Genomic DNA, 15,596 nt, shown 5'->3' with positions numbered 1-15,596 from the left:
GGGGGTGCAACCGGCGTGTAGTGCAACCGAACCATCAGAGTGTGCACCAGCGCCACCCTCGTCAATACCAGCCAACGTAATGCGTCTTCTGTTATCGAGAGTGCCACATGAAAAACGTGGTCGAACGGTGAGGGTGGAAGCTGTGCGAGAACCCTCGCTTCGGGTTGTTTGTGTCTGAGGCGAGAGGCTTAAGGTTGGTTCACATGCAAGCGAATGGGCGACTGAGCGGCGCGTCCCAGCTAAAATTTACAACTTGTTGGAACCTCGCCGCTTACCACCGCGACGACTCAAATACAAGTCATTGCACCGTGGTGTGAGGATTCGCTAGCGTTTTCGCGTTCTTTTGTGGAACGCTTTGCGACGGCACACGTGCAGCATTCACAGTATTCCACCTCAGGTAGATCGACTGCAGGTAGATTGGGCATTTCAGACCGCAGCTATTATGCGCCCGTTCCAGCGTACCGCGTCGTAGTCGGCGTAGCCTGTTGTCCAAGTAGCAGAACGAATTAAACGCCACGGGCAGACTCCAAGAGTGGCTAGCAGCATAATACGGCACATGCCAGGTGGCGTGTGATGAGCTGCGCTTAAACTTTGCATTACCGACAATCGCAACCGTCTGTCAGTTTTTTGCCAGTGAGTGCCCGGATGTGCGCCCACCAGATTGGGCACGCGTGTGCATACACATGCTCAAGCGCACGCATGCATGGACGCACGCACGCACGCACGCGCGCACACACACACACACACACACACGCGCGCGCGCGCGCGCGCGCACGCACGCGCACACACACACACACACACACACACACACACACACACACACACCACGGAAATCTTTGAATTTTTGAGAAAGGGGACAAAACTGCTAACGCAGTAAAGAAACCTACTACAATACTCTAACCCAGAGTGGGAATCGAGAGCCAGTGGCGGCGGGCGCAACAGAGAAACTTTGTTTACTGATGCCTTAGGCTGCTCGGCCATGTTCGAGGATTCTTTTTATTGTGACCGGATGGAATATCAGGAACCTCCCTGATCTCGTCTTGCCTTACTTGACTGGACCGAATTCCGCGACCTCGGCATACGGCCTCATGCCACTATCACTCCTTTCCTCTGCCCGCACATAAAAATTCCTGAAGGCACACACATCAAGAAAGGGCGATCAGTCAGGAGGTTGAACTTTCGCAGCACATAAGTTCTGAGCTAAAATGAACTGTTCTCTGAACAGTGACCTCGTCGAAAGTGGCGATTGTGCGTGTTTATCAAGCATACAGCTTCTTCACATGCTAAGCAGTCTTCTTAATAGGAAAATTTCACACGGAATTCCGGTGCCCTTCATTACTGGCACAAATCTTAAGGTGTAAGGCATGGCCTCAATGTCCTTTTTAAGAGACTGCTCAAGTGAGCTAGGTCTCAAACGCACATAGCGTCAAAAATAATTCTGTTGTTCAATAGTTCCTCCTTGCTTGCAGATGGCACAAACGTCCCCTTGGCTCGATGGCATGTCCTAACATGTAAGGTCGACGTTTGAAGTCTAAGAAAGGTTTTTGGGGCCTATTGAACGTACATCCTCTGAACTCGCCTTAATATAAGGCCGTCAAGAAAGGCTAGGTAAGGCTGCACATAGAGGAAGTAATGACCGATCAGAACCTTTGTCAGCTGCCTTCTGGAGAAGCCGTACAGGTATACTAAGGAAAAGCGAATATTTAGGAAATCGAGTGTGTCAGCACAGAATCCCCTCACGAAAAAAAAAGACAGACATAAAAGACAGATGAGCATTTAGTCACCTAATAAGCACAGCTGCCAGGAAGCGGTGGTTTTCGGTTTCGAAAAATAAAAATCATGAAACAGGTCAGTGGACAAAAACGGCACGAAAGACTCACCGTACTAGCATTAAATTCTGTCCACGCATGGGCTCCCTTTGAAGACGCCCCATAAAAGACACAAAAATTCTATTTAACGAATTTACGGTCCTCCTCTTTCAATGCACCAATTGCAGCATTGTCACAACGCAACGTCGCATCGAAGACGTCGCAAGTTTGTGTCCGTACAGACACGAAGTGCCCCCAACCAATGCAAGCCTGCTTTTTATAATATTCTTTTCATCAGAGCAAAAGACGGAGACGACATCAGCATAGGCCAAATTCTTAATTTTACAGTGTACTAGCGACAAGCCACGATTAGCTGTGTTTTTGAAGAAACTTAGCTATAGGCGGTCGAGAGATATAATGCAAGTTACAAAGGGGATGTAGAGCAGGTGATGAAAATAAAATATTTTTGCTCAACTCTCTAGATGTATGCTGCAGGTGTGCCAGAGTCGGGGGGCGGGGGGACTGGCAAGCCACATTTGGGGTGACAGAAAGATGTCTTGGCTGTATATACCTGCAAATACAAGGCAACTTCCGCTCATAGTGGGCGCATGCGTAATGCGCCGGAGAAATTACCGATTGACACGAGCTTCAAAAGAGACCTATTACTCGTCTGACGGGGACTCCGAAACTGCTGAAGCTGAAAGGTTTCGTAGATGAAAAATCCATCAGCTTTTCTTTTTATGTATCTCATCAGTCTAGTATGCATAGCCGGTGTACACTAATTGTGAGTGTATTTGATTTAGCGGCTCTTGCGTAAATTTAAATCTTTTTGCCGCGGACAATACAACATCTCGCATTGAGCAAATTTTGCATTGCTGTTTTATATGCTGTTATCACAAAGAAAAGTAAACAGCAAAACAAAATTGAATAAAAACCTACGTTCAGAATTTTTTATAGTCTGAACCCGTTTGAACCGGTTCGACGCTATCCGGAGCGGTTCGAACCGGAACGGAATGTCGCTCCGGAGCCGAACCCGGAACTGAACCCGAAAGGCGTGAACCCGAACCTGAACCGAACCCGAAAAAATTCCGGTTCGACACCCTGGCCTGAGGCATCCACGTAGAATACGCCGGGTTTCGATCCATAGTGGCGGGCCAGGGCTTCCGCCCGCGCCAGGCGCCGGCCGCCGACTGGCTCAAGCCGAGCCGCCACCGCTGCCACGTGCAGATAGGAGAGAGTCGAAAGATAAGAGGAAAGAGAAAATAAGGAAGTAAAGACGCGCGTCGCAACAACCGCGTCCGCCGAAGCGGACGCTGGCTGAAGAAACAGATAAGCGGCCTTAGCCCGAAGGCAGCAACCCCGTAAACAGTGCTTTGTGTGGGGGCGGGTATTTTCGTCTGATCCCTCTGTAGTAGTTAAGAATGTCTGTATAGCTTTGGGCTACCGGCTCGGGTTCCTCAGCGGGGTCGGTATTGTTGGATGCTCGGTTTATTGCGTACCCTCGAGCTGTCCTATCCGCCTCCTGTCCCGTAATGTCGGTATGTCCCGGCACCCAACCTATCGTGTGTTTGGCCTGGTTGTTTTCGGTTTTACCACTTGAGCGGAGAATGCTGATTCTGCCGTTTAGGTAGTTGCGGCATGCAGCTTGTGAGTCGGTGAGTATTGTTAAGGACCTGTTGGATCGGTAGCCCTCCGCTGCCGCTAGAGCCACGGTTGCCTCTTCGGCCTCGACTATACTGTACAGTTCCGGATTGACACGCTGGTGATTTCTTTTAGGTCCGAATTGATCACTTTGCTTTTCTTGTGGTTTCTGTTACCAGTGTATGTAGCGGCGTCTACGTACACAGTGTGGTTTCTAGTTGCCAGTGTTCTTTGTACGTACTCTGCTCTTGCTTCACTTCGTACCATGTGTAGGTTCGGGTCCATATTCCTTGGTATCGGTGCTACTTTTATGGTGTTTCTGTATTCGTCTTGTATCGTCTCCGTGCTTTGTGTCTCCTTTATTGTAGCCTCACCGCCGTATCTGCTCAGGAGTCTTCTGCCCGTTGCCGATAGTTTGTATTTCGATTTGTGCTATTATTTGCGCTTCTTGGAGTTCTTCGAGACTGTTGTGTAGCCCCAGAGCCAGTAGTTTGTCGGTTGATGTTGATTGTGGTAAGTGAAGCGCCGTCTTGAGTGCTTTCCTCAGGATTGCGTCCGCTTGTTGCATTTCGTATTTTGTGCAGTGGTAGTATGGGAGGCTGTATGTTACTCTGCTTACCACCAGGCTTCTGACCAGCTGTAGCGTGTCTGCCTCTTTCATGCCGTGTCTTTTCCTCGAGATCCTTGTTATCATGCGAGCTACTTGGTTGGTTGCTGTTTTAAGTATCGTTAGGGTGTGTGTGCACCTTTGGTTCGATTGTATCCACATTCCTAATATCCTGATTAGTGTTTTTCCGGGATTTGTTGTCCCTCGAGTCGGACGTTTAGCCTCAGGTTTTCTTCCTCGGGGACAGTGTGGTTCATCTTGCCTCGCCATACTCTTAGGAGCTCGGACTTCTCTGTCGAGCAGGCTAGTCCTCTTGCCTTAACATAGCCTTCTACGCATGTCGCGGCCTCTTGTAGTCTTTATTCCTTTTCCCCGAGTGAGCAAACTCAATAGAGAAGACGCCGTAGCATGGCGGCAGTTACAAACGGGAACATTCCCGTGCCTAAGCATCCTAAGTAAAATCTACCCCACACAAGAGTGAGTGCCCGTGGTGTGGAGACAAACCAACATTATACCATACCATATGGGCATGCCAGAAAATAGACAAGCTACCCATAATTGAAAACCCGAGTGCGGAACAGTGGGAGAGGATGCTATCCAGCGACATCCTGAAAGTCCGACAAGGACTAGTAAGGCGTGCACGCAGGGCAGCTACCCTCAGCGGAGCCCTGGACTAGGGGAACCGACCCCGAGGATAAGATGGAAGACTCCATCTGAAGCAGCAAAAACCATTGTAAAATAGAGCAAATAAACGTTTTCCACCACCATCACTGCACTGCCATACGTGTCGTGAGCCTCGACAACACATTCTTTCAGAAGATGGCGCAGCAACGCAGTTTTGCTTTAGTTTTGCTGTAGCTCCGCCTCGCATCGCAGATCCCGCAAACTTTTGCGGCCGATAGCACGTCTTTTTTTTGGCCGGCAAAAAATCCTCTAAAAATCCTCTCCGACATGCCATACGAACAGGTCTTTCATCAGCCTTGCCTGAGTCAGAAGAACGCCTTTAGAGCGAAAGCGCTATTTATACGCGGTCCCAACCAGGAATCGTGTATGAAGACTCGGAGTAACTCGGGTAAGCTCGGGTTATCTTGGAGGAGCGTCGCGCAAGCTGCAGCCAATGGGAGGAAGCTCGGGTAAGTCCGGAGGAGCATTGCGCCACCTGCAGCCGCGTCAACTGTATCCTCACAGGTGGGCATTGTTTTGTGAAAGGCACTTCAAGTTTTCTAGGGTGTCGCGGAGAATGAGGAACTTTCCCCGTGGACGCGCTTCACCTGAACCGATTCCGGAAGAGTACTTTGTCGCAATGCTTAGTGCGGTAAATTGCTCATTACTCCTAAAATAACCCAGCGATTTCGTTCATATGTCACGTAGAACGACAATCTGATATGTTCTTTCGTATTTTGTTATAACGGGGCGAGTTCAATGCGCTGTTTCAAGGAAAGCGTTTTTAATATAGGCCGCCCATTGAAAATTCCCAGCCGTCTGGGACAAGCAACCGCATGTTGTCGACGTCCCAGATTCTTCAGCATCGATCCAAATTTAGCAATTTTTTTCCGCACTGACATCTGGACAGCATGAGTAATCTTCTTAACCACATATAAATCAAGCTCCCATAACAACTTCTGTAATGGGCTTTTGTCCACTAACGTCCAGCTCAAGCGCATAACCTTCTTTCCATCGTTTCCGAAGGGCCCGCACTGCAAAATGGCTGGCGAGTTATCATCATCAGCCTGACTACACCCACTGCAGGGCAAAGGCCTCTCCCATGTCTCTCCAATTAACCCTGTCCTTTGTCAGTTGCCGCCACTGTATCCCCGCAAACTTCTTAACCTCATCCGCCCACCTAACTTTCTGCCGTCCCCTGCTACGTTTGCTTTCTCATGGAATCCACTCCGTTACCCTTAAGTAAGAAAACCAAAGTAATGTTCAGCAGCCTAGCAAGGGAACAGCAGTTCGCAGTTGGTAGCGAGGTGCTGGAAGTAGTAAGAGAATATGTCTACTTAGGGCAGGTAGTGACCGCAGATCCGGATCATGAGAGGGAAATAACCAGAAGAATAAGAATGTGGTGGAGCGCATATGGCAGGTTCTCTCAGATCATGAACGGTAGCTTACCAATATCCCTGAAGAGAAAAGTGTACAACAGCTGTATCCTACCGGTACTCACCTATGGGGCAGAAACGTGGAGGCTAACAAAGAGGGTTCAGCTTAAGTTAAGAACAACGCAGCGAGCTATGGAAAGGAAAATGATAGGTGTAACATTAAGAGATCGGAAGAGGGCGGAGTGGGTGACGGAACAAACGCGGGTTAATGACATCTTAGTTGAAATCAAGAGGAAGAAATGGGCTTGGGCAGGGCATGTAATGCGAAGGCAAGATAACCGCTGGTCCTTAAGGGCGGGTTACGCGTTCTTCTAAAAATTACATTTCCTTTACCAACGACGCGACGGCCTGTGAGATAATAATTGGTTGAAGTGTTAGCACCTCCTGTGCCTACGCATTCCAATTACGCCCCGAAAAACCTCCCTAGGCGGGAATAAATTTATTCCCTTTTGAAGGAATAAAGTCAATTCCCAAAGGGGAATGCGCTATAGGACAGTTGATTTCATGCCCATCTGGGCATCTTTTGTAGTTTGTGCAGAGCTATTTCGGCGGCGATATATACTGTCAGAGAATCAATACTGCGTCTTTTGGCTGTGCGAGTGTAGAATTTTGATGTGCAAGTGTAAGTGGCTCTCAAAGGTAGTTGTGCAGTTCATTCGGACCTTTTGCACAGGGAAAGAGGCGAAGGGGGGGGGGGGGGGGAGCTTCTGCAATTTCGTCATATTCAGATCTGGATAACAGCCTGAGCCGCTTCTCACGCCCTCAGTTTAAAAGAATATAGGTGCCAACTTTAGGCAGCGTGTTTTGGCTGCGCATCCGCCTACGAGCGCAAAAAATTAATTTGATTGAATTTCTTCAATCATGCTGATTCACGGTTTCAAAAGCCGATCGATGGCCGTGACGTAAAAAATCAGTATTGGTCAAGTGAGGCACGAAAAAAAAAACTGCGACGTTCTCGCTTCATCTTTCGATTATCATTCTAGGTCATAAGGCAAGCTGACTTTAGCATTGTAGTGAATTAAAACGACAAAGCAGCGATTGCAGTATCCGATCTCTCCCGTCACCTGTACTTACTTTTGACGGCATAGCCATATTTCGGCTGTTTAAGCCGAAACAACGTTACAGAAGAAAGTCCATTATAACTACTTCGACACAGAGCTGGGAAGACAAGGCTCCGTACCATTTCCGTACGTGCTGAGTGTAGCGACGTCCTGTCGTCTGCTAGTGTCGTCCCATTGCAATGCAATAGACCCTTATTTGCTAAACGTCTTTCCCGAAGACTTTGCTGGCTTTCTCATGTAGTTGACGGCAAAACAGGTAGGCATTACTGTGGAAAAAGACGAGAACGGAATAGGGGACAACAAAATCTAAAGCTGAACAACCGTACTGAGGTCCGATTTCGTGCACTGCCAAAGGCTGACTTCCAGGACGCGGCCGCTTACTTCCCGTGGCTCCACTTTAGGGCTTTCATAGGATGCCTCGATGCGCGCACCGCGAGGGAGCGGGCGCATTGAGCCACCTTTCGGGCGCCCGATACGCTATTCAGCCCTCTGCGGAGATCAGCGCGAGCGGCAGATAGCGCGAGAGGATACTTCTGGTGACCTCCGTAGCGTCTTTCCCGCCACAGTCACTGGAAACCGAAACTACAGGACCGTTGGCAGTTCGGATCGCCGTTTTTCAGATTAGTTACCCGGCGTCACGGTGTAAGGATATATTTAGGTGCCGACACTGCACCCGGCGGCGTAACCAGATCTTGTTTGCCGTTCGTTGTGGTTCTTTTGAACGTGGACAGATGGCGCCATGCCACGGGGGCTGTGACGCAAAATATCAGTATGATCAGTATGGGTCAGGTGAGGCGCGAAAAAAAACTGCGACGGTCAAGATTAATCTGTCGTTGTCATTCCAGATCATGGGGTAGGCTAGTTCTTTCGTTTGGGGCCAGATGGCACCACAAGCGCGCTCAGAACACGGCGCCATTACACGGGCCTCGTAAGTCGCCGGCATGAACGCAGCGACGCAGCAGTGTAAATATCACGGGTGGCTGCCGAATGTGTGCTTACTACGAAGATGTTGAAAGGCAGAGGAAATACGTCCTGTTTTGCCGAATGCAAGATCTGCAACAGAGGGTTAAAGGGGCTCTGAAAGGGTCTCTAACGAAGTTGTGCATGTCTGTGATGCTTAAGGACGCCGCTTCACGAATATTCTCCACCAAGAGTTTTTTTTTTATGCGCTTCATAGAAGCCCAGTTATCTGTGGTCAAAATTTTAAATTCAGCTTCTTCGCGCCTTTCCTTCCCTTCTTGTCACTTTTTGCCCGCTCCGCGCTTCTCTGCCGGCCCCAGGGCGGAGCTTCCGGACCCGCCGGAGCTGCGCCGCATATTAGCGGCGGCCGTTGTAGCTGCCTGACGTCTGAAGTAATCTAACCAATAGCCAACTGGTGTACGCAGGAGCGGTGCGATGGAGGAGGGTGTGAGCATGAAAAGATGGCCGGAAAGGGTTCGCCAACTTTCGCGCGTGATTGTGGGTTCTCTACTGCGTGTATTGCGGCGAATGTTTGCAGTGTTTGTTTGTTCATTCTGCAAAGCTGGCGGCACGATGCTTTATCGCTTTGTTTGTGCTGCAAGACGCGCCTAGATTTATCTGGACTGATCGCATCCAGGTGGAGCGGACTCTACTTTGTACCAGAGTGTTCTAGTAACTTTCCAACCTTTATCTAGAAAGTTCGCTATCAGCTTTAAAAAGAGCACGGCCGAGATCGGCCGGCATTCTGTTCGACGACCGCCGAGCACGCTTGTTGCTTACGCCGCCGCCGAGTGATTCAGTTCTTTTGCAGGCGCAAGTCAGCCCAAATAAAGAGCTTCGTTTGCAGGTCTTTGTTGCTGCCTTCCTGACCGCTGGACTGCCGTCACTACAACGTGACAGTATTATTTGGCTCAGGTGTTAATGACAACACAATGCAGTGACTGAGCCAGTTCGCAAAATTTCATGCATCTCACAGTCGAAGAACAGTCCAACAAAAAGGCAAACTTTTTGCAAAGTGGGTTCCCAAATAATTCGTTCTTTTTGTAATATTTCAATTGGGGTTATTTTTATGCGAAGCATACTACTTTAGCTACCACTTCAGCCCTTTACCGTGGTTATGCGCCTCCAAATCACGTGATACATGACGTCACACCACGTGACACGATGACGTCACGACAGTGGAGAAACGGGGGCCCACCTCGCGCCGTCGCTGTGGTTGTGCGCCTCCAAATCACGTGACACAATTATGCCACACCACGTGACACGATGACGTCACGGCAGTGGAGAAACGGGGGCCCACCTCGCGCCGTCGCTGTGGTTGTGCGCCTCCAAATCACGTGATACATGACGTCACACCACGTGACGCGATGACGTCACGACAGTGGAGAAACGGGGGCCCACCTCGCGCCGTCGCTGTGCGCCTCCAAATCACGTGATACATGACGTCACACCACGTGACTTGGTGACGTCACGACAGTGGAGAAACCAACGTTGTGGAGAAACGGAGGCCCACCTCGCGCCGTCGCTGTGGTTGTGCGCCTCCAAATTACGCGACACGATGATGCTTCGCAATCTCCAGGCTTAACCAAGTTAAGCCTCAGCCTTTTTTTTTCGAGGGACATATATCTTCCGGGGGACATTTTTACCTACACCCCCTTGTCCGCCACCGGGGCAAATGCCTACGGGTAGTGCAAGAACTTCGCATGAGATTTTCTCAAACCACGTGTTCTTAAAAGTCCTCGAAACGCCGCGAGATGGAGGCTAAACACAGGCGCTCGTGTGCTGTGCGATGTCAGTGCACGTTGAAGATCTCCAGTTGGTCTAAATTATTTCTCCGGAGACTTCCACTATATCACTTCTTTCTTCATTTCGTTTCACTCCCTCCTTTATCCCTTCCCTTACGGCGCGATTCGGGTGCCCACCGAGACAGTTACTGCGTAATTTCATTTCCTCAAAAACCAATTTTCAGCTTTATAGCAGGTCTCCTATAGTTCTGTCAAGGGACTATATATATCAAACCCTCCGAAGCTGGTACTTGTTGTGAGCCACGAATTACGAAAGAACTTACGCAGCCGCAATGTTACTAAATCCGAGCTATACGACGATTCGGGGAACCCTGACGAAGCTTTACCTGTAGCATCTGCACATTAGAGCTACAAACGCAAGCGGGGCGGTTCCAACACCTAGAAGGGGCTCATGGCAGGTCGCCCCACTAGACCGAATTCATTTGCTTTTTTCGGTCATACCGCTAGCCAGTGTGCTAATTCTGCGCGACCAGATAGATCAATGCCACTAACGAGTAAACACCGAAACCCAACGCTGCAGCTGCGGACTGCACTTGATCTTCTTGTGTAGCCGAGCGATAGCACTGGCACGTGGTTTCACTCAGTCGGTGTAGTGCATGGTTACTACGGTGGGTATCAACCACTGTGGGTTCGAGCTTCGCGAGAGCCGAAGGCCCCAACGATAGCAGCCACTGCACGTACTACAGTGGGGACGCAGGGAGGACGGCGGCTGAGAGGCAAAGAAACAGGGCTCAAAGTCCAAAAAGGTGACGTTTATTCAGCCGCCCTCCAATAACAAGCACACACACACACACTCAGTCACCGCGTCTCGATTGCTCCGAGGATACCTGCATGCTCCCATAGCACGATCGCCTAATTGTAAACGTATTGCGATGGCCAAGCTGTTAAGTCGACCGCTTCAAAAATAGTATACTTATTCAATGTGCTTGCCTCCCAATTCGTTCTATTACGAATTGCCTCGTAACATCTGACGCAAGTCGGCATTTTTAACGCCTTATGGGAAAGGCTGAATCAACACTGTAGCGGCAGAGCTCTCGACGCATGCTTCTTTTTCTCTGGCTATTACTGCATGCACATAGACAACGAGTGGTGCCCAGATGACTTTTTGTACTTGCAGGAGGACGTGAGGGACGTGTTTAAGCACTCGCAGACGTTACAAAGCCCGCTCGCTATGCATGGCGCAAAGGCACTGCTATAGCACTGCTCAGCGTTTTGGAACCCCGGACAAAGATGGCGCCTGGAGGTTTAACAGGGTGCACGGCGGCAAGGGAGAGCGCGCGCTTCGAGGCACCCTAATCTACTGCCCTAGCACAGTGCTTAGAATATGCTGGCCAGTATATTCTAGGCACTATTCACAATCTCCATGGCACTATTGTATAGTGTCTAGAATATACTGCCAGTATATTCTAGGCGGTCAGTGTTGCCACCTCTACTGCCAAGTATTCCGCGAAGACAGGGTCAAAATCCGCTAAAAAAACCGCTAAAATTTTAGAAAACCACCAAAATAACCGCTAATATGTACCGCGGTGCTGGATGTGAGAATACTTGCGCTATACTTTCTGCGTGGTTTACAAATGGAAGGAAATGTAATGATTCAGTGTCACAGCCTTGAGCAAAACACGTGAAGCAAAAACGAAACCAGCACCGTCGGAAGTAATGTCTGCTCGTGCGCGCATTACAAGCAGCCCCGAGGCGAAAATCTGGCAAATTGTAGCATATAGCTGAGGCTGATTGAGAAGAACGGTTTCTTCGAGCATTCATTTGCACTATTTTGAGCGCATCATTCACTGCCAGCGTCCAGGGCAGCTCGCACTACACAGTACTACTGTTTGTGCCGGAGGCCTAGCCAGAACGAGGGGTGAGCGAAAAGAAATCCGAAAGCAAGGGAGGACGCAATGGTCACAAATTTTCGCGTGGTGTTCTGACACCGAAACCAGCCCCCTTACCCCTAACCCCTGGCAACGCCCTGGTTCGTGGCTTTCAACGAGAGTTGAAGAGTTCTCATGCAAGGAAAACTTACATAAGTAGGCCGTGAGGCAATTCTGCTGTTGTTGAGCGTAGTGCGCAGTAAAATGCTTAAGGAGGGTCTCTAAACTTTTGAGCGTGCTTCACTTTCGGCGTTTTCGGCATGATAATGCCACGTTGCCACAAGCAGCCACTAGGCGGCTGCTCTTCGCAAGTCGCGTGCACCGGCGAGTAAAAGAAGAAGATCGGTTCAGGCCTCCTCTGGGTGCTCTTGGCTTGTTCTCCGGTGCCGTCCACGGTTACGAGCCCCAACGGCTACGTAACACTGGTGGAGGTGCCAGGTGCGGAGACAGGTGGCGGCGGAAGTTGTGGCGAGGAGGAGGGAGTGGGTGACCGGAGGAGCGGGGATGGCGGTGGGAGGTGTGCCTGGAGAGACCCTAGAGCAAGCTGCACGAGCTCTCCTCCCGCAAAGGGTTCGACTTTTGTGAGTGGAAGCCCACCAGCAGGTAGTCGTCGCTCTCGTGTTCCTGGGTGTACTTCTTGACGTCTTCAACAGCAGCGGACACCTCCATGCGTTTGAGGCCGGCCTCTCCCACACACGCGTGCGCACCGGGCAACGAAACTGGGACTTCTGGCCAAGCAACAGAGACAACGCAAGTGCTGTTTATTCTGCATCGAACACATGGCAGCCAGAAGAAAGAGAAGGAGCAAAAACAGAGTGGGAGCCCTGAAAGTGCGAAGTGTTTGAGGATCATTACGCCATGACAAGACGCGCTTTTACCATGCGGCGAAGCAGGGTACGTGTCTCAAGTAACCGAGGTACCAACCAGCGTCGGGGAGAGAGAGCAAACCTTTATTATATACACTGACATATTTCGGGGATCGCGGCTGGGTCCGTAGTCCAGAACTCTACTGTCTCCGGCAGCCTTCTCTACAGCTGCGACCTATCGCCGCACGCATCGCAGGACCTACGCGCGGAGCAATGCATGGGATTATTTGACAGCCTAGAGCAGCCACGTGCAGACAGCCGCGCACAAGGGGCACCAGCTGCGAAGATCCCCGTGGGCACTACCTCAAAGCATATCGTGTAGCTACTCACGCCAACCAAACTGCATCGCGCGAGGCATCGCAGACGACCAGATGGCTGCCGCTGTTTGAAATCACTCCTACAATTCTTCGCACATAACCTGCAGTCACTTTTATACCTAGACTTATGACAGAAGTTTATATTTTGTTCAGATCCACTAAAAATACACTGAAAAAACCTGTAATCCGCCAAAACAATGAGACACGCCAAATAAAGATTTCGAATCCGCTGAAAAATCCGCCAGCCACTCAATGCAAATTTTTCCCGCTGAGGACACGAAAAAACCGCTAAATTTCGCAGGAAATCCGCCTATGGTTTGATAGCTAAGAACGAAGTATTTACGGGTGAGGGATGGGGCGCAACAAAATACTAACGTGAAAGCAGAGGTAAAGGAGACGGAAAATCGGCGCTAGGCATATATAGGACGCGAAAACAGGACATCAAAAAAGAGCGATTATTCGATAACCCGCGGGGCAGTTCACTGCTTTTTGAGGCTAGGACACTGCAGGGACTCTGAGAACAAGAACGTATAGGTCCAAATTTGAAGAAGTGGATATTTTGTGCTCTGCTTGTAAAACGGAAACGGAGACCATAGAGCACTTAGTTCTGAGGTGCGCAGAACTCCGCCCAGCCCTCCGAGAGGGGGCAGCAACAGCCATAGAGATAGCCATGGAGTTCTTTCCTTCCTCCATGGAGATAGCGCTGGGATTTACTGGGGAGGACGGGCGAGTGGATGGGAAAAGCGTTACATTGACGAAGGAGAGGTTGGAGGATTGGTGGCGGAAATCAAGGGAGGGGTGAATTTGGAGGGGAAAAGGATAGACAGACTAGACGAAGGAAAGAAAGGGAAAAGGAAAATAAATTAGCTACCGCCCGGTACAAAGGGTAAAGCCATTATCATCGATCCATCATGTGACTCTAGGATTTCAGAATTTTCCTTCCTCCATGGTATAGTGAACTATTCTAGTTCACTATACTCCACATGGAGTTCTTTCCTTCCTCCATGATACTCCATGATTTCAGAGTACGCGCGAAACGGTCCCGGTACGAGAGTATCGTATTCTGCTGTTTCGTCGATCAGAGAAAATCTGAAAAAAAAAAAAAAAAATTGGAGAACGCTTAAGCTTAGTCTTTAAGAGTGGGACGCGACAGCGTGTTGCAGCATTGCCAAGGGGTCCACGGAACGCAATCGCCCGTTTCCTAGCAATAGCGGCGCCACGAGATGTGAAACTGGGCATAAAAACATAGTCACCCCCAATTTGGCCCGGCCAACCCAGAATCTGACCGTGCCCAGCACGATGGCGACCTCCAAATGTGGCCCGACCCACTCCCGAAATTTGACGTCGGCCGGTTTGTACCAAAATCTATGCCCATTCGTAATTGACCGTGCCAAATGGCGACCTCTAATTGTGGCCCGGTTCATTTCCAAAATTTGACCGCGGCCGATTTGTACCAAAATTCATGTCCAACCATAACTGACCGTGTCCGACACGATGGCGACCTCCAAATTTGTCCCGGTTCATTTCCAAAATTTGACGGTGGCCAATTTGGACCAGATAATCAATTGAAGCTAAAAGCCACTGCTTTCGCACTATAAAGCCATTGCTTTCGCACTGCTTTTTCGAATGTGTTTGAGTCGTCTTCCCCCCCCCCCCCCCCCCCCACTGTGCCTCACGGCGCTGTGGGTACTGTAATAAATAAATAAATTTATAGGTTCAACCAAGTTAAAACCCTAACATTTTTTTCGTTCGATTCCGGCCTAAATAGCCATTCTGTGAACCAAACAAATTTATTACTACAAATAGCCTTTCTGAGAGATGTGGTTTCGTGTATTCACTAGATCAGGGGTTCTCAAACTGGGTTCCGCGGATTCCGCGGAACACAGGGGTTCCGCGGGTTGTCTTCTTGTGTTCCGCGACAACCCTCACCGGCCCTGACCCGGCAGCTGATATGAGACTGGATCCGAGTGCTACTGAGCCACGCTTTGACTTGCTCTCAAAAGGGAAGCAGTACCACCCATCACATTAGTATTTGTATTAATCTGTGCAATAAACATTTAACTTTTGCAACTCTCTCTTTGCAAAAATGCACTCGACAACATTGCTGGTAAGTGAAAGCAGGGGGGGGGGGGGTTCCCTGGAACTTATTGAAGGCTTTTGGGGTTTCTCCAAGCAAAAAAGTTTGAGAACCCCTGCACTAGATTATGCTCAAAACACAGTTATTCGCAACTTCATGGGTTATTTTCGTGCAATCAAGAGCCAAGATTGTAACAGTAATTCTGATTATCGCTGCATCAGTCTATTTGGACAATGCACTGAGTAATTCGATCTCCATTATCTAGGATGAGAACAGCTTGGCCTGTTTCTTTTTTTCTTGAGACTCCTCTGTCATGATAGTGCTGATGTGCTGCAATACTGTCTCATATGCATGCTGACATAACAGTGGAGATGATGTATGATTACTTCTTCCTTGTGACCAGCGTATGGGAACATCAACGTGTCTGTATCAATCACTGCATCTATGGTGTCCCAGTAGATCACATGGCAGTCTGTATCCTCAACAT

This window comes from Amblyomma mixtum, chromosome 4, assembly GCF_055824585.1.
Source record: "Amblyomma mixtum isolate Tamu chromosome 4, ASM5582458v1, whole genome shotgun sequence".
Classification (NCBI taxonomy): domain Eukaryota; kingdom Metazoa; phylum Arthropoda; class Arachnida; order Ixodida; family Ixodidae; genus Amblyomma; species Amblyomma mixtum.
The sequence above is the reverse complement of the archived record's forward strand: the minus strand, read 5'-3'. Positions refer to the sequence as shown.